Source organism: Salvelinus fontinalis, chromosome 3 (genome assembly GCF_029448725.1).
Source record: "Salvelinus fontinalis isolate EN_2023a chromosome 3, ASM2944872v1, whole genome shotgun sequence".
NCBI classification, from domain to species: Eukaryota; Metazoa; Chordata; class Actinopteri; order Salmoniformes; family Salmonidae; genus Salvelinus; species Salvelinus fontinalis.
Window position 1 is genome coordinate 35529554 of NC_074667.1, and position 20247 is coordinate 35549800.

The 20247-nt window shown below is 39.9% G+C and overlaps 1 protein-coding gene across 5 annotated transcripts in view; it reads right to left on the bottom strand.

Moving 5' to 3' along the window:
- Nucleotides 1-20247, bottom strand: part of LOC129846001 (SAP domain-containing ribonucleoprotein-like) — a 60552-nt gene that overhangs the window by 18848 nt on the left and 21457 nt on the right. The gene's annotated exons all lie outside the window — the stretch shown is intronic.

Sequence of the window (20247 nt, forward strand, 5' to 3'; positions counted from 1 at the left end):
ATCGTACTTTTTGGAGAAATGTCCTCTGGTCTCATGAAACAAATAGAACGGTTTGGCCATAATGACCATTGTTATGTTTGGAGGAAAAAGGGGGAGGCTTGCAAGCCGAAGAACACCATCCCAACCGTGAAGCATGGGGGGCCAGCATCATGTTGTGGGGGTGCTTTGCTGCTGGAAGGACTGGTACACGTCACAAAATAGATGGCATCATGAGGTAGGAAAATTATGTGGATATATTGAAGCAACATATCAAGACATCAGTCAAGAAGTAAAAGCATGGTCGCAAATGGGTCTTCCAAATGGACAATGACCCCAAGCATACTTCCAAAGTTGTGGCAAAATGGCTTAAGGACAACAAAGTCAAGGTATTGGAGTGGCCATCACAAAACCCTGACCTCAATCCTATAGAAAATGTGTGGGCAGAACTGGAAAAAGCGTGTGCGAGCAAGGAGGCCTACAAACCTGACTCAGTTACACCAGCTCTGTCAGGAGGAATGGGCCAAAATTCACCCAACTTATTGTGGGAAGCTTGTGGAAGGCTATCCGAAACGTTTGACCCAAGTTAAACAATTTAAAGGCAATGCAACCAAATACTAATTGAGTGAATGTGAATGGTGATCTGACCTAAGACAGGGAATTTTTACTAGGATTAAATGTCAGGAATTGTGAAAAACTGAGTTTAAATGTATTTGGCTAAGGTGTATGTAAACTTCCGACTTCAACTGTATACACAATACCCCATAATGACAAAGTCAAAACATGTTTTTCAAAAGCACTGCTAGAGAACCATTTTCAAGTCTTCCCATACATTTTCAAGCCGGTTCAAGTCAAAACTGTAACTCGTCCACTTAGGAACATTCAAGACCATTCTCTAGTACATGAAACACTGACGTCACTCACTGATGCGCACAACTTTTGGCGGCAGTAAGAAAGCCATCGCCATCTGTGCCCATTCAACATACCCTAGATTTACGTTTTTATTACTTCTAAACAAAAACCCTTTTTTGGGATTCTCATACGTTTTGATTCTTGCTTGAACCATCGCTAAGATTATATTTGGTTGTGATCTTTGCAAAACACTGTAACTAGTTTGGATGCAGTAGTTGTTAGCTAGAATCCTAACTCTCATTGATATATGCTGTCGTAAAAGCTAGCCAAAGTGCCATTTTACGGGTTGAAGTTTAACTGTTTTTTCAGTATAATTCAGTTGATTTGCAATGACAAACATTACATTAAGCAGGACATTCATATGAGCCTTAAAATCCAATTACAATCCAAAAGTAGTGTGGAAAATTAATTCATAAGCATCATGCAAATATAGGCTTTTGTTGCCGTTCTATAAGAACTCCCCCTTGTTCTGCCACCAACTTGCACGCATCGTCATCGTGCGGCAATGTTTGTAAACACAGAAAGGGGTCCAGGTCTTCTTGGTAAGCAACTCCAGTGTAGATTTGGCCTTGTGTTTTATGTTATTGTCCTGCTGAAAGGTGAATTTGTCTCCCAGTGTCTGTTGGAAAGCAGACTGAACCAGGTTTTCCTCTAGGATTTTGCTATTCCGTTTATCTTTATCCTAAAAAAACTCCCTAGTCCTTGCCAATGACAAGAATACCCATAACATGATGCAAGCCACCACCATTTGCCCCAAACATAACACTGTGTATTCAGGACAAAAAGTTTATTTGCACTATTACAGTAATGCGTTGCTGCAAACAGGATGCATGCTTTAGAATATTTGTATTCTGTACAGGCTTCCTTTTTACTCTGCCACTTATGTTAGTATTGTGGAGTAACTACAATGTTGTTGATCCATCCTCAGTTTTCTCCTATCACAGCCATTAAACTTTGTAACCATTTAAAAATCACCATTGGCCTCATGGTGAAATCACCGAGTGATTTCCTTCCTCTCCGGCAATTGATTTAGGAAGGGCGCCTGTATCTTTGTAGTGACTGGGTATATTGATACACCATCCAAAAGGTATAACTACACCATGCTCAAAGGGCTTTTTTACCCATCTACCTATAGGTGCCCTTCTTTGCAAACCATAGGAAAAACTCCCTGGTCTTTGTGGTTGAATCTGTGTTTGAAATTCACTGCTCGACTGAGGGACCTTACAGATAATTGTATGTGGGGTGTACAGAGATGCGGTAGTCATTTAAAAATCATGTTAGACACTATTATTGCAGACAGAGTGAGTCCATGCAACTTATTACGTGACTTGTTAAGCACATTTTTACTCCTGAACTTATTTAGGCTTTCCATAACAAAAGGGTTGAATACTTATTGACTCAAGACATTACACATTTAAATAAAAATAAAAAGCTGAAAAAACATAATACCCCATAGTGTCAAAGTGGAATTATCTGTAGATCAGTGACACAAAATCTAAATTTAATCCATTTTAAATTCAGACTAACACAACAAAATGTGGAAAAAGTCAAGGGGAAAAAGTCAACTACAGTGCCTTTCTGAAGGCACTGTAGTTGAAAATATTGACCAACTAATCACCTTGGCATTTAACCATCTTGCTGCTCACCTATGCAATTAGTGAGTGCAGGTTGTTTTTCTCATATATATATTTTTTTAACACTGTTTGGACTTAGGTGACCCAGAAAAACACTTAGGCAGCCCACCCAAGGATTTCATTGGCAGAAAAATCCCTGTAGTGTACTCAGCAGTGACTACTTGGGAGCTAGCCATCATTAGCTTGGAGCCCTGTATTAGCATTAGCAGAAGTAAATTAGAGCGCTCTTACAAGACACGTCACAACAAGAGTGGTCTGAACACAAGAGTGGAGAACCAATATTTTTTTTTAACAATGGTTACATTTAGGCCATGTTGTTGACCCAGAGATCCAATTAAAGAACACACGGTCAGATAGCAAAATAAAATCATTCAAATTCCAGTTGCTTGGTAATGACAAAAACAAAATCTCAACGTAAGCCACTGTAACCGATTGTTTCTTCAGGCCTTTTTACCATATAAATGGTTCTCTTCCTCTCTCCAGCTAATCCACCTCTACCTTCTCACTTCTCTCCCTAACACCAGCTGCCAGCATTGCTGCACCAATAATACTTTCTTAATTAGTGGTTTAAACAATCACGTTAGTCCAATCACGCCTCCCCAAACACAGCCAGGTCCACGGGCGGGTCACCCGCTCTCGGGTCCCTGCCCCCGATCCCCGGGGACCCCTCATTAAAGACACCACCCCTCCTTTCCAGGTCGGACTGGAACGCTCCGCATGGGGCTGAGGTGGAGTAATGAGGGTTCGGTCATAACCAAGTCCGCAAGGAAATGAGATTCGGATAATGAAAAGGCAGTGGGGGTGAGGTATCACTGGTAACTAAAGCTCTCCTAGCCCTAACCACGCATACCTCAGGGACATGGCTTCTTTGGGCAATTACATAATGCTGGAGAACATCCTGCTGTACCATGGCGTGCAAGCAGGGGAGAGGGAAAGAAGGGCAGTTTTGGGTTGATAATTAATTCAGGAACAGGGATTATAAAGGCTGAAACTGACTGAAATTACAGATCTGTATGAGGAAATTCATCACCACCAGCTACTACTAAATCACAGTAACATAAATTACCAGAAGGCTATCATTAGCCTTTTACTTCGCTTAAAAAGACAATACTAACTTTGAAATTGGTACAAGTTGTTTTACAGATGTAAAACATTAGTGAATGTGATGTAATATGACAGTAAATGACAGCAAAGCCAATGAGGGTGCTGGCAGATATACTTTAAAACTTCTTGTCAATGGGGGGTGCTGTTAGCGCTTTGTAATAATTACGTTCCCAAATTAAACTGCCTCGTACTCAATTCTTGCTCGTACAATATGCATATTATTATTACTATTGGATAGAAAACACTCTCTAGTTTCTAAAACCGTTTGAATTATATCTGTGAGTGAAACAGAACTGGACAATTTTCCTATGTGGATGTGAGAATGCAAAATTTTGCTGGCTGTTCTCAGATCTGTTTATAAATCTGCCGGTCTTCTATTGGTTGAGATGCACTGCATACGCCTTCCCCTGGTTGTTAGCGAATAGTGAGACTTGAAATGGAGTCTCTAGGCAGATCTGAAAGGTTATAAATGGCTTGGGAAGAAAAGTACTGGTCTTTTCCCTCTTCGCTCTGACGCAGGAAGGAGCTTGGCATATCGTACTAGAACCTTCTGTTATAGCTCTTAGAAATATCCGACTGTGTTTTTATTCGATATAGGTGTTAAAGACATCATAATGTTGTTATTTTAAACCGAATTATATCAGTTTATGTCAGTATATTGCGATTTTCGGGTATTTATTTTTGTGGCGTTCTAGGGAGTTGGGTATCTCTGTCTCACATGCTAATGTTTACTGCTAATTGCAACGTTGAAGAGGACATTCTACAATCGAGCAACGATTCTTTTGGACAAAGGACCTTTCCCAAGATTCTGATGGGAGTTAAGAACTATTTGTGCTGATAATTTGTTGTTCTGTTGAAAAATGTAAAATGCATAAGCCGCCATTAATTTCAGTGTAGCCTCGCTTTAACGCACGCTGTATGTTGTAGTAATGTTAATTTTAAAAATGTAACACAGCGGTTGCATTAAGAACTAATTTGTCTTTCATTTGCTGTCCAACCTGTATTTTTTAGTCAAGTTTATGATTATTTATTGATTAGAATAGGTGCCTCTCCAAAGATTTCTCCCGTCATTTTATGGGCAGCTTGGCAACTTTTCACATTGTATAACCACGATTTGTGCCGCTAAATATGCACATTTTCGAACAAACTCTATATGCATTGTGTAATATGATGTTATAGGACTGTCATCTGAAGAATTCTGAGAAGGTTAATGAAAAAATTAATATATTTTGGTGGTTTATACGTTATCGCTATTTTTGGCTTGAATCAATGCTGTTGTGATGTTTGCTATTGTGGTAAGCTAATATAACGCTATATTGTGTTTTCACTGTAAAACACTTAGAAAATCTGAAATATTGGCTGGATTCACAAGATCTGTCTTTCATTTGCTGTACGCTGTGTATTTTTAAGAAATGTTTTATGATGAGTAATTAGGTAATACACGATGGTCTCTGTAGTTATTCTAGTTGCTTTGGTGAGAGTTGTGATGGTGGCTGCAATGGTAAACTATGATTTATACCTGAAATATGCAAATTTTTCTAACAAAACATATTTATTGTATAGCATATGTTATCAGACTGCCATCTGATGAGGTTGTTTCTTGGTTAGGGGCTATTTATATCTTTATTTGGTCGAATTTGTGATAGCTACCTATGCAGGAAAAAAATGGTGGAGAAAAAAAAGTTGTGTCTTTTGCTATCGTGGTTAGCTAATAGATTTACATATTGTGTCTTTCCTGTAAAACATTTTAAAAATCAGAAATGATGGCTGGATTCACAAGATGTGTATCTTTCATTTGGTGTCTTGGACTTGTGATTTCATGAACATTTTATTATATGATATCCCTGTGGCTTTAGGCTAGGCTATGCTAGTCAGCTTTTTTGATGGGGGGATCCCGGATCCGGGTTTGTGACTCGTTAGAGGTTAATAGATGATTCAATAGCAACAGCAGATGAAATTTTCATGCAGACCGCAATTGAGTAATCGTGTATGAAGGCCTTACCAAAAAAGAAAACTTAAGGACCCAGTGCAGTCAAAAACATGATTTTCCTGTGTTTTACATATTCCCACACTATGAGGTTAGAAAAATACTGTGAAATTGATAATGCCATTTTAGTGTAACAACTGTTATAAAAGACCACCTGAAATGTCAGCCTGTTTTGGTGGGATAGAGTTTTGGTCTGCCTGGTGACATCAAATTAGTTAAAGCATAGAAATGTGAGTTATAGATCTGTCACTCATTGATCGCAAGTCTAAGAAACAGTAGAGTTGTTCAATGTGCGCTATTTCTATCCGCCCCGTTTTGATTTTTTTTCTTTCAGTTTTGTACACCAGCTTCAAACAACTGAAAATACTAATTATTTTGAAAATATATTTCACAGCAGTTTAGATGGTACACTATACTTGCTTACTCTGTAACAAACTGAATTTAGGCAAACTATTTGATTTTTAGCAACCAGGAAATTACATTGAGATTCCTGCATAGTGCATCTTTAAAGCCAGACTAAATACAATGTAACTTTAATTCTGGCTTAATATATATCTCTAAATGTATAAATTAAAGATAAATGTGCCATTTGGATCACTTCAAAGTGATACCAATAAAGGTTTTACTAATTATAAGTACAGCAGCTTTGTTTACAAATTGCAGGTCAGATTTCACCAGGAAATGTAATGCATATATGCCTATTGATAATTTCTCTTACGCACTTTCTCTGTCCCTCTGATCCATGTATGACTACAGCAACACATCAACAATACATATCTAGCTACATGTACGTATATCCTTCTCAATACAAATAAGACTCATGAATGAGAGTTGAGTGATACAGAATAAACTTGTAATTTAGCTGACAAATGCATGTCGTAATGGTTAAAAACTGCTTAAGGATCGGACCATTAAAAACCTCTTTGGGCTGCAGGGGCAGTATTGAGTAGCCTGGATAAAAGGTGCCCATTTCAAACGGCCTCGTACTCAATTCTTGCTCGTTCAATATGCATATTATTATTACTATTGGATAGAAAACACTCTCTAGTTTCTAAAACCGTTTAAATTATATCTGTGAGTAAAACAGAACTCATTTGCAGCAAACTTCCTGACAGGAAGTGGAAAATCTGAAATCGATGCTCTGTTCTAGGGCCTGCCTATAAATGTCCTTGATATTTATTAGTATACATGCACTTCATACGTCTTCCACTAGATGTCGACAGGCAGTGAGAGAAGAAATGGAGTGTATAACATGATCTGAGGTCGAATAAAAGCTCTTGGCATGACGTGACCCCAATTTCCTGTTTTCTGGAACGCGTGAGAAGTGACCTGGTATTGCCTTCTGTAAAGCTGTCGTTATAGATGACTAATATCTCCGGCTTTGATTTTATTTGATACATGTGACAATATCATCGTAAAGTATGTTTTTTCAATATAGTTTTATTAGATTATTGAAATTTTTTCGGGACGTTAGGCGTGTTGCTTTGTCTGCGTATGTTCAGGAAGGAGAGCTTTGCGCCACTTTGCTAGCTTTCCGTGCTAATTGACTGGAGAAGAAGACATTCTAAATCCAAACAACGATTGTTCTGGACAAAGGACCCCTTGTACAACATTCTGATGGAAGATCATCAAAAGTAGGACCCATTTTATGATGTTATTTCATATATCTGTCGTACATGTGTACTAGTAGTTTGCGGCCAGGTTTTGGGCACGCTCTCGCCATAACGTAAACTGCATATCGTAATGAAGTTATTTTTGGAATTCTAACACGGCGATTGCATTAAGAACTAGTGTATCTATCATTTCCTATACAACATTTATTTTTTTGTTATGTTTATGAATAGTTATTTGGTCAGAATATGTGAGTGTCAGAAAAATATCCGGACGTTGTAGGAAAAAGATGCTACGTTAGCACAATGTATAACCACTGATTTCAGCTCTAAATATGCACATTTTCGAACAAAACATAAGTGTATGTATAACCTGATGTTATAGGACTGTCATCTGATGAAGCTTATCAAGGTTAGTCAAAAATTATATATTTTTTGCTGGTTTGTTACGATCGCTAACTTTTGCTGCTGGGGAATGGCTTGTGTTTCTGGCTATTGTGGTAAGCTAATATAATGCTATATTGTGTTTTCGCTGTAAAACACTTAAGAAATCAGAAATATTGTCTGGAATCACAAGATGCCTGTCTTTCATTTGCTGTACACCATGTATATTTCAGAAATGTTTTATGATGAGTATTTAGGTATTTGACGTTGGTGTCTGTAATTACTCTGGCTGCTTCGGTGCTATTTCTGACGGTAGCTGTGATGGTAGCTGCAATGTAAAACTGATTTATAGCTCAAATATGCACATTTTTCGAACAAAACATAGATTTATTGAATAACATGTTATAAGACTGTCATCTGATGAAGTTGTTTCTTGGTTAGTTTGGTTGGTTCTTGGTTAGTTAGGTTGGTTTTGTGCATGCTACCTGTGCTGTGAAAAATGTCTGTCCTTTTTTGTATTTGGTGGTGAGCTAACATAAATATACGTGGTGTTTTCGCTGTAAAACATTTTAAAAATCGGACATGTTGGCTGGATTCACAAGATGTTTATCTTTCAAACGCTGTATTGGACTTGTTAATGTGTGAAAGTTAAATATTTCTAAAAAATATATTTTGAATTTCGCGCCCTGCACTTGAGCTGGCTGTTGTCATAAGTGTACCGACCTCGGGCTTGCAGCCAGAAGAAGTAAAAAAAATAATAATAAAAAAATCACCTAAAATTACATATCCAAATCTAACTGCCTGTAGCTCAGGACCTGAAGCAAGGATATGCATATTCTTGAAACCATTTGAAAAGGAAACACTTTTTTATTTATTTATTTTTTATTTTACCGTTATTTTACCAGGTAAGTTGACTGAGAACACGTTCTCATTTGCAGCAACGACCTGGGGAATAGTTACAGGGGAGAAGAGGGGGATGAATGAGCCAATTATAAACTGGGGATTATTAGGTGACCATGATGGTTTGAAGGCCAGATTGGGAATTTAGCCAGGACACCGGGGTTAACACCCCTACTCTTACGATAAGTGCCATGGGATCTTTAACGACCTCAGAGAGTCAGGACACCCTTTTAACGTCCCATCCGAAAGACGGCACCCTATACAGGACAGTGTCCCCAATCACTGCCCTGGGGCATTGGGATATTTTTTAGACCAGAGGAAAGAATGCCTCCTACTGGCCCTCCAACACCACTTCCAGCAGCATCTGGTCTCCCATCCAGGGACTGACCAGGACCAACCCTGCTTAGCTTCAGAAGCAAGCCAGCAGTGGTATGCAGGGTGGTATGCTTTGAAGTTTGTGGAATTGTTAAATTGATGTAGGAGAATATAACACATTAGATCTGGTAATAGATAATACGAACAAACACAGCAGGGGTTCAAACTGTAGAACCCAGCTCCTACATTTGAATATAAAATTGATTTTATCAAACAAAACTCTGATACATTTTATCTCTGGGACCCTCAGGATGACAAATCAGAGCAAGATTACTGAATGTAATCAAACCAGTTGTCGTGATAAGTTGTTTGTTGTTGTGCACTCTCAAACAATAACATGGTATTATTTCACTGTAATAGCTACTGTAAATTGGACAGTGCAGTTAGATTAACAATAATTTAAGCTTTCTACCCATATAAGACATGTCTATGTCCTGGAATTTTGGCTGTTACTTACAACGTCATTCTAGTGACATTAGCGCACGTTAGCAACAACAGTCCCGGTATAGGGACACAGATGCCTTAGAGGTTAATAATATTGGCTCCTGGCTGTCAGTCCGTCTGCCTGTCTGTGCGACAGGTGACGATACGCAGGAGCACAGATTGGTGGGTCTGTCATTACAAAGTTGCTTTGATGTTGCTAGCTTGAGCTTCTAAATGAAAACTGGAATTGTGGGTGATTTTCATTCAGCAAGGGATTGAGAATATTTTCCTAGTCAAACACTTTGCTAGTTCGATCACATTTCAGACTTCTTAGCACGGCCAGTGCCAGCAGCATGCTGGACACTATGGATAATAATCACAAATCCAGCTCTATCTACTGGTATGCAAGTGAAGAAAACTAGCTAGAAACAGATCGATCGACACGCATTGCTCGCAAATGGCTTAATCACCCGCCGGTAGGCTATGCACAACAGCCAAATAAACGTTCATGCACTTGCAAACTTTGCTGGAGTTGATAGCTGGCTAATTGTTTTCCTCTTGGATGTGGAGTTTACTACTGTAACCTTTTGATGGTGAATTTATTTAACCCTATATTTGCTGAGGTTGGACTTCCAGGCAAGTGTTTACACTGCAAGAAATCAAGCAGATAATGGTGCTACTGTTGCACTGCAGTAGGTGGCCTATATTGTTGAACTTGTCTATTAAATTAAAATACAATTTTACTGCTGTAACATTCATAGCTGACTCCACATGTAAATTGTGATTTTTATACAGTAGAGTAACCTACATGCTCGTAGGCTACAAGCAAACCAGAACACAGCTGTCTGATACTGACTGATCGAAGGGTGGTTGGCCCAGCGGCCGCTATGAGAACTCTTATATGGAGCATGTTATGACGTCTAGCCTGAGTTTGTTTTGTCGCCCCAACAGTTTGATATTTCATAATCGTAAATTACGTAAATGAGACTGGCTTTATAGACCAATAAGAAAGAGAGTTCCAAAACAGCTAGTTTTCAGTTTTCCCCCTCCCCACTCAGACCATTTCCAGACAATCCTAGCAAAATTCTTGCTTGAGAAATTGCTCTTCCTAAGAAGTTTCTTTTTGAACATTTTGACTGAAAACAATCACAGTAACATACTTAATTGTTACCCATAAAATAATTTGATATTTTGATATTGAGATAGAAATGGCTGCATTGGGCCTTTAAGTGGTTAACCAATTAAAACAAGAATAAACAAACCCTGTTTAAAAAAGGCTCCTCTCATGTCCTTGTGTAGCTGCAAAGTGGGTTAGCTGGCAGAGGCTTGCCACAATGACATCATACAAAGAGGGTGCACTGGGAAGAGGAACCAATGACCTGACCCGAGGCTCAGTTCCTAGATTTAGGAAACCATGCGTACTCTCTCCAAACCTTGTAAATCCCATGTGCACTTCTCACAGTGTTCAGGTTTTGCCTTATCCCATAAAAAACAACAAATTAAATACAACTAAATTATTTGTCAGTGGGAGGTCTTGATATAAGCTTACTGATACATACAAGATATAGCCTATGGCTCTAATATACAAGTAGTAGATTGACAACTCAAATTTAGGAATTGGAATTTATAATTTTCATCCATTTATTTAAAATTAGAACCATACATTGCCCCCTTTTCTAAATGGAATACACACTTCAAATAGGATCACTGACCAACCTCCTTCACTGCTGTCTTTCTAAAAGGGTTGAAATGGAAACCTTGAGGAAAGGCGAGGGCATAAACTTGGACCACAGGAGAAATTGGGCGTGGAGCAAGTGGTTTAAGGTTGTGGGGGTGCTCTCCTAACAATGGGGGAACACAGTTAATACCCCGGCCACTCGAATGGACACAATCTGGAGGAGTGAGGCTGTGTAGGCCTCTGTGTGGAAGGAGCTCTTGATTTAGTTACACAGCTGAAACAAGAGCCTTTCACTTGCAAACAATGGACTGCTTTTCTGAGGGCTAGTGCTGGACAAGTGAGGAGCAAATTGTGTGTGTGTGTGTGTGTATGTGTGTGTGTGTGTGTGTGTGTGTGTGTGTGTGTGTGTGTGTGTGTGTGTGTGTGTGTGTGTGTGTGTGTGTGTGTGTGTGTGTCAGAGTGAGTATGTGTTAAAAGAAAAGAAATCATCTACTGCTGAAGTACTTTACGAGAGCCTGCTTTAAACAGAGAGAGGCCTAAGTGCGTAAGTCTCCATGGGAATCTTAGCTTGTTAGGGGGGCCTTTCTCCCTCCCTCTGGCTCTCCCCCGCTGTATTCCTGGACCAATGCAATTGTTTATTTTCGCCTATTGAGGTTGCTCCATTCACTGGCTTTCACATTTAACCAGCTCAATTGGAGTGAGAAAGCACTTATTCGGAGGAAAGAAATGTAGCATTCCATTGACAGAACAGTAAGGCTGTAGCAGCAATAATTTAATTATTTTAAAAGAAAAGAGTTCAACTGACTGAGGGAACAACGTCAATCACATCAAGAGGGTGATTGCATCAAAATCTTATCTGAGCAGATGAGAATGGACAGCGTAGGAGCACATCACCTTGACGTTACAGAGCAAAGCTGTTTCAACAAAGCACAGAGTCCACAAAGGTCCTGTAGAATAGAGCACAGAACCCTGAAGGGGAGAAGTTCCTTCTCCCTGCTCTACTAACTGAACCTCAGTCCTGACAGAACAATGCTGTGCTCTGCTGCCCCTAGAGCCTGCTCCCATGTGTTACTGTTGTTGCCTTCTCTTCCCAGCCTGGACTGGCCTTGCCTAGCCACCCTGGCACAATAGCTCTGAGGTGGACGAGCAAGCTCTTCTCTCCAGGTGGCTGGCCGGTTGCAGTGACAGACCCCTTCTCTGTAACAATCACCGTGGCTGCCAGGGCCTTTCTCCATCCTGTCACTAGCCATTATCCCTGACCAGCGAGAGCCTCTCAAGGACAATCAAACAGGATAGTGGATTCGAGTGGGGGGCATTGACCAAAATCTGATGTACACCCCTCCCCTCAAAGCGCAAGCCTCATAGCAGGAGGGACGACAACACAAAAGACAAAGGAAGGATTCAAATGTGTGAGAGGGGTGAGGTAAGGGTTAAGTCAGGTTCACTGATTACCTCCCATCAAGAAAAAAAAAAAGATCTTCAAATTGACAGATCTACTGTCCAACGGTGACAGTGTTTTCAATAGCATGACTACATTCTACTAACGACAGCCATATCGTCACAATACATAACAAAACATGTAAGTTACAATCCCTGAACAGATCAATTGACAGAGATGCCACCATCTTCCATAAGGCGATAAAGGCCACACTATAAAAGCTACTGTATGTGTGTAACTTAAGAATAAAGTTCAATACAGAAAAAGTGGTGTACCAAAAAAGAAAACGCCTCAACTGAAAATTGACATTTTGTACTTTTCACTTATCTTTTAACTAATAAATATGTTACCTGTGTGACGGTTGTCCTATGCCCTGTCACTTAATCTAAAGAATTGTCTTTATGAATAACTAGACATTGATTAAGCAAATTATTTATTATGAGAAAAACACTTATTGTATGTACAGTGCATTCGGAAAGTATTCAGACCCCTTGACTTTTTCCACATTTTACAGCCTTATTCTAAAATGGGTTGAATAAAACATATATAGCAATCTACACACAATACCCCATAATGACAAAGCAAAAACAGGTATTTAGACATTTTTGCAAATGGAAGAAGTTTAGAACCACCAAGACTCTTCCTAGAGCTGGCCACCCGGCCAAACTGAGCAATCGGGGGAGAAGGGCCTTGGTCAGGGAGGTGACCCTCAGAGAGCTCCAGAGTTCCTCTGTCGAGATGGAAGAACCTTCCAAAAGGACAACCATCTCTGCAGCACTCCACCAAATCAGGCCTTTACAGTAGAGTGGCCAGACGGAAGCCACTCCTCAGTAAAAGGCACATGACAGCCGCTTGGAGTTTGCCAAGAGGCATCTAAAAGGACTCAGACCATAAGAAACAAGATTCTCTGGTCTGATGAAACCAAGACTGAACTCTTTGGCCTAAATGCTAAGTGTCAAATCTGGAGGAAACCTGGCACCATCCCTACGGTGAAGTATGGTGGTGGCAGCATCATGCTGTGTGGATGTTTTTCAGCGGCAGGAACTGGGAGACTAGTCAGGATCGAGGGAAATATGAACTGAGCAAAGAGAGATCCTTTATGAAAACCTGCTTCAGAATGCTAAGGACCTCAGACTTGGTCGAAGGTTCGCCTTCGACCCAAAGCACACAGCCAAGGCAACGTAGGAGTGTCTTCGGGACAAGTCTCTGAATGTCCTTGAGGGGCCCAGCCAGAGGCTGGACATGAACCCGATCGAACAACTCTGGAGAGACATGAAAAAAGCTGTGCAGTGACGCTCCCCATCCAACGTGACAGAGCTTGAGAGGATCTGCAGAGAAGAATGGGAGAATCTCCCCAAATACAGGTGTACCAAGCTCATAGTGTCATACCCAAGAAGACTCGAGGCTGTAATCGCTGCCAAAGGTGCTTCAACAAAGTACCAAGTAAAGGGTCTGAATACTTACGCAACATATTTCATTTAATTTTTAATACATTTGCAAAAATAAAAAAAATTACGTTTTTGCTTTGTCTTTATGGTGTATTGTGTGTAGATTGATGAGGTAAAAAAAAACATTTAATCCATTTTAGAATAAGGCTGCAATGTATTTTTTTTGTTAAAAGTCAAGGGGTCTGAATACTTTACGAATGTACTGTATGTGTCGTTAGCGATGTTCTCCCGTTGTTTGATTATGGATCACCGGTTAAAGAAAGAAACATTTGGTTGCTTGACGTAACACCGGTTCTATGATAATATGAGTGAGGTCTCTCACTATGGGTATGTAATTCAAGGAAGCTCCAATCACACATCTGTTGTAGACAGACACGAGCGATGGCGAATAGTTGGAAGCCCCCAATCTTTTATAAGGCTCCGTCATCCCCTACTAGCTTTACTTTCCAAGTATATGTTTTCTTCTTGCAAAGCGTGAAGGGAAACGTGGTGAAAGACGTCACTCATTATCATAGAACGGGGTTACGTCAAGTAACCCAAAGGTTAATTTCAAAATACTTGTTTGATCTCTTTTACGGTGGGGATATAGCCAACTCCCGTAGTTCTCATATACTCTCCGAAGCCAGGTTGTCTAGACAGAATCAACACCCAGAAGCACCGTATGCTCTAACGAGGGAGTTCCCCAACATGGAGCATTACAGATCTCTTGAACAGAGATGCCCTTCAACAATGCTCATGACGCAGCCAAACTTGCAGTGGAATGAGCTCTCAGGCCCTCTGAAGGTGGTAAACCATTGCTATTATAGGCCACTATAATAGCATCCACTATCCAATGGGATAAGAACCGGCGAGAAATGGGCCTCCCTGCGTGGGGAGGTGCCCAAGAGACAAAGAGCTAGTCGCTCTTTCTAAGGGCTCTTGTCCTGTCCATGTAGATGCTCCACAAGCGGTGGAGACGCCATTCCTCCAAAATGGAAAAAGGTGGTGGGTGAAAGGCTGACAGGTCCAAAGTGAGTCTATTGTAAGCACTACTTACTTTAGGCACAAAAGCGGGGTTAGGTTGTCGGGTAACATTGGACAACCCAGGGGCAAAGTGCAGGCATGAGTGGTGGACAGACAGTGCGTGCAGCTCTACCACTCGCTATGCGGATGTAATGGCTAAAAGTAAAGCAGTTTTAAATGAGATAAGTCTCACTTCCCCGCGGCGGCTGTGAAATGGCCTCAAGCACAATAGATAGGTCCCAGGATGGGACTAGCTTCTTGGATAGCGGGTGAAAGCGACGCCGCCCTTCATAAAATGTCAGATAAGGGGGTGTCTCGCCTCTGTATCGTTGTTGAAGCTTATATAGAGATCCCTTGGTTTACTAAGGAACTTACAAAAATCATAAGGGAACGAAATGCTATGTGGGCTAAAGCAAGAGGGACTGGTTTGGCAGATGATTGGATGGCTTTTAAACGTCTTTGAAATATGGGTGTGGCTATGATCCATAAATTGAAAGCAGACCACCACCTGAAATCTAATTCACAAAATTCAAATAATCCATCCAAATTTTGGCAAGTAGTGAAAGGTTTGGAGTGCAGAAAATATACACAGCTTCCTAAACAATTGTTGGTCGACACACAGATTGTAACTGAGAGAACCTCCATTCTGAAAGCCTTGAACCAGCATTTTTTAGATGCAGGCAGTTTATTTGAAAAGGTCAAAAGGTATAATTGAGCCCCCTATAAATTTACCTGACACCCCTGTGCACTCCTTCACCAGGTTCTCCTTTTCATCCTTCTCTGTTTCAGAAGTGTGTAAAGCCCTGAAAGAAATTGATTTAAAAAAATCCCCATGGCACTGATGAACTAGACCCCCGCCTCCTACACCTAGCCGCAGACATCATTGCTCCCCCTTAAAACCTCTCTTGGGTACGTGAGACGTTAGCGTCCCACCTCTTCAACAGCCAGTGAAACTGCTGGGCGCCAAATTCAAATACAGAAATACTCATTATAAAAATTCAGAAAACAAAACATATTTTACATAGGTTTAAAGATTAATTTCTTGTGAATCCAACCACGGTGTCAGATTATAAAAATGCTTTACGGCGAAAAGCATACCTTACGATTATTTGAGAACATAGCCCACGAGACAAATCATTACAAACAGTAACCAGCCAAGTAGAACAGTTACATAAGTCAGAAATATAGATAAAATTAATCCCTTACCTTTGATGATCTTCATATGGTTGCACTCAGCAGACATTAATTTACTAAATAAATGTTCCTTTTGTTCGATAAAGTCTCTTTATATCCAAAAACCTCTGTTTTGTTCGCGCGTTTTCTTCAGTAATCCACAGGCTCAAACGCAATCAAAACAGGACGACAAAAAAATCCAAATTGTATCCGTAAAGTTCATAGAAACATGTCAAACGATGTTTATATTCAATCCTCAGGTTGTTTTTAGCCTAAATAATCGATAATATTTCAACCGGACAATAACGTCGTCAATTTAAAAGGTAAACAAGAAACGCACTCTCTCGGTCTCGCGCATGAAAAACGTCTGTGACACTTTAGGGTCCACTCATTCAGACTGCTCTGACTTCCTCATTTTTCAGAATACAAGCCTGAAACAATTTCTAAAGATTGTTGACATCTAGTGGAAGGTATTTAACTGCAATTTGAGTCCTAAGTCAATGGATACTGTAATGTAATTGAATAGAAAACTACAAAAACAAAAAACAAACTACTTCCTGAATGGATTTTTCTCAGGTTTTCGCCTGCCAAATCACCATTTTAACAGTTTTGGAAACTTTAGAGTGTTTTCTATCCATATCTACCAGTTATATGCATATCATATCTTCTGGGCCCGAGAAGCAGGCAGTTTAATTTGGGCATGCATTTCATCCAAAATTCCGAATGCTGCCCCCTACCCTAGAGAAGTTAATATGTATTTTTAACCTTACGCTTGATGTTAAGGAAATCCCCAAGTTATGGAAATCTGCTTTTGTACTGCCTCTCCTGAAAAGTGGAGATCCCTCGCTACTTGACAACTATCGACCCATATCAAAATTGTCTGTACTGTCAAATGTACTGGAGTCCTTAGTTAGTAGGCAGCTAAAGACCTACTTCCAAGAAAACAACATCTTAAATGGAATGCAATCAGGTGTTAGGTCTGGCCACAGCACTGTTTCAGCAACATTGAAGGTGTTAAATGACATCCACTATGCTCTTGATAAGAAGTTACATTGTGTGTTTGTTTTTATCGATTTGTCGAAGGCGTCGACCATGTTGTGTTAGTGCAAAGGTTAAAATGTTGTGGAATTACTGGTCATGCTCTAGATTGGTTTATAAATTACCTATCAAATCGTACACAATGTGTAATGGCAGATGGTTGTAAATCTGAGTCCATAGAGATGTGCTCAGGTGTTCCGCAAGGTTCTATTTTGGGCCCACTGTTGTTCATTTTGTATATCAACAACATTGGGGATCTTATTGAAACAGCGGATGTTCATTTTTATGCAGATGATACTGTTCTTTATTCAAGTGGTAGTAGTTTATCTTTAGCTTTTGAAAATGCCCAAAGAGCATTTAACATCATACAACATAATCTGTATGATTTAAAGCTGATTCTAAATTCGGGTAAAACAAAATGCATGGTATTTTCAAATGCCAGGCATGTTACAAATCATGTCATTGCTACATTGGCTGGACATACTATAGAGCAAGTTAAAGTGTACAAATATTTGGGTGTGTGGGTTGATGATAAGCTGAGCTTCACTGTGCATGTCGAGAACTTGATAAGGAAGCTCAAGCTGAAAACAGGATTTTATTACCGACATAAGGCTTGTTTTTCTTTTGAAGCCAGGAAGGAGCTGGTACGATGTACATTACTGTCGGTTTTAGATTTTGGTGATGTTATATATATGCAGGCCTCAGCCACTACCCTGAGAGCACTTGATTCAGTGTATCATGCAGCCCTCAGGTTTATTACAAATCAGAAACGTCTAACACATCATTGTGATCTCTACAGCTCTGTTGGCTGGTCGTCATTGACCTTGCGTAGGCTTAAACACTGGTATACACTGATTTATAAGGCCATATTGGGTAAAATATCATTTTATCTCTGTTCTTTTTTAGTCAGGTCAATAAATAAATATCAATTACGGTCCCATTCTGATTTGCTTCTAACAATACCAAAAATTAGAACAGGTCATGGTAGAAATAGTTTTAGTTACTTAGCACCGTGGTCCTGGAATTCTCTCCTGAACATTTTAAAATGTGATGATCTAGTTTCGTTGGTGGAGTTTAAACACTTGATCGATGTATATATCATAGTAGAGTGTAATTGTTTTTAGGCCAGCTGTTTTTAGTAAATGGTTGTGTTTTTAATGTAATATGTAATTGTTGTACTGTATGTGTGTTTATAGTTTTGTTTAATGTTGTGTTAGTGTATGTAAGTTGTTTTGTCTGAAACGTTGTTCCCCCTGCTGCTATTGGACCAGGTTTCTCTTGGAAAAGAGATATTATCTCAATGAGAAAAAACCTGTATAAATAAAAGGTAAAATAAAAATAAAATATAGCAGGCAGAGATGGTCCCGCAGAAAGCAATGTACCTCTGAAAATGAGCATAGAAAGGGAGTAACCCGTTCCGCTCGCATCATCTCTCAAACACACGCCATTCGTTGTCATAAAGTGAGTGTGTAGAAGGGGCCTAGCGCTCTGAATAGTCTCCACAACACAGAGCGGTAGGCATGTCACAGTAAAGGGCAACTTCATCACTTTTTAACCTCATTTTCATTATCTCCAGCACAGTATCAGGTCAACATATGTGAAAACGTCACGTTTTGGAGAAGGAAAAAAAAGTTTCAAAGTTCACAGCATTTTAAAAATAGTGATTTTCAAACATTGAGATTCGGGGTAACGTGGGGAGAAAGCAAATACCCTCCCTTGGGCTAGAACTCATTGCAGGTTTTGTAAAAAAATCTATTTTTTCCATTTTAATCCTGTGTGATTTCACAGAGAAGCATTTTCTTAAGACCTTTCTTATCTTTTTAACTACAAATCATAGAAACACGCTGTGTTCATTAATGTAGACACTTGTTTGGTGCTGGAGATGATGAATATAAGGTTGAAAAATGGCAGAGCTGCCCTTCAAGATTCATCCTCTCACGGAACAGGCACAAAGAGCCAGCATGTACGAACGAGGACAGAAAATCTCTGTTTGCTTGGGTCAAGAGATCCCTGCATAACGGTAACTGCCAGGGCTGGTCGTTCCCTCACTCTGGAGAGAGTGGGAAGGATCAGACAGAGGGGGAAAAGCGTAAAGACGCACCCTTGGCAATGGGTGTGCCATCACGTCCACCCATAGTGGCGCATCGTCGCTTGCCAGTGTAAAGAACAGTGGGCAGTGTGCGTTTACGCACAATGCCAAAAGATCTACGGACGCCTGTTTGTATTTCTCCCATATTTGGGCCACTACAAAAGAGGTGAGGTTCCCACTACCCGTACAAGGGATTCCCTCTGGACAACAAGTCCGCTTCTGTATTCATTATGACTGGGACATGGGTCACGTGTAAATAAAGGAGCTGTACTCTGCTCCACAGAAGGAGTTTGTGAAGGTGCATGGTTTGGGTGCCACCCTGGCGGTTGACGTATGCCACTGCAGTCATATTGTCCATTCTGATCAGAACGTTACGATTCTGAATAAAAAGGCAGAAATTGCTGTAGAGCTAGAAGCACTGTAAGACAGTGGAGGTCATCAACGCCATGGTCCATTTGGACTAAAAAAAAGTTTACGTTCAAATGGCTCTCCTGTGAAGAAGTAGTGACGCGTGACATATGCCTAGCTTCCTGGGTCTACGTAAAAAAAAATATAGATTTATTTAATTAATATGCAAAAATAGAGAAAATCAGAAAGGGGGGAAATACTTTTCCACGGCACTGTATGTATACATCATTGTCAAAATTGATTGTACCTTTATTAAATTTTTGCCAAATTTGGTTATGCCAAATTATGATTACACCGGAGTCCCGACCCTGTTTAATGTTTTTATGTTTGATTGATGGTAGTAAACCTTCTCTGTAGCTTGAGGGACACGGAGTATCAATGCCTCCACAACACCATGTTTCGAGAAGGATTATGATGTCTTGTCCCTTGACATATTTAAGAAATTCTGGATTTGCTGTTTTAGAACAAAAATACAAACAGTATATGCCCTGGATATTCCAAGAGCTGATAGTTAATAATCTCATTCATAATAAGTGATATTCACTGGTTTGAGTAAAAGTACATTGATAGTTCATTTAAGGCAATCAAGTCAATTTAAATAAATTAGGCTCTAATCTATAGATTTCACATGACTAGGAATAAAGGTGTCTCTGCTGGTCACAGATGGC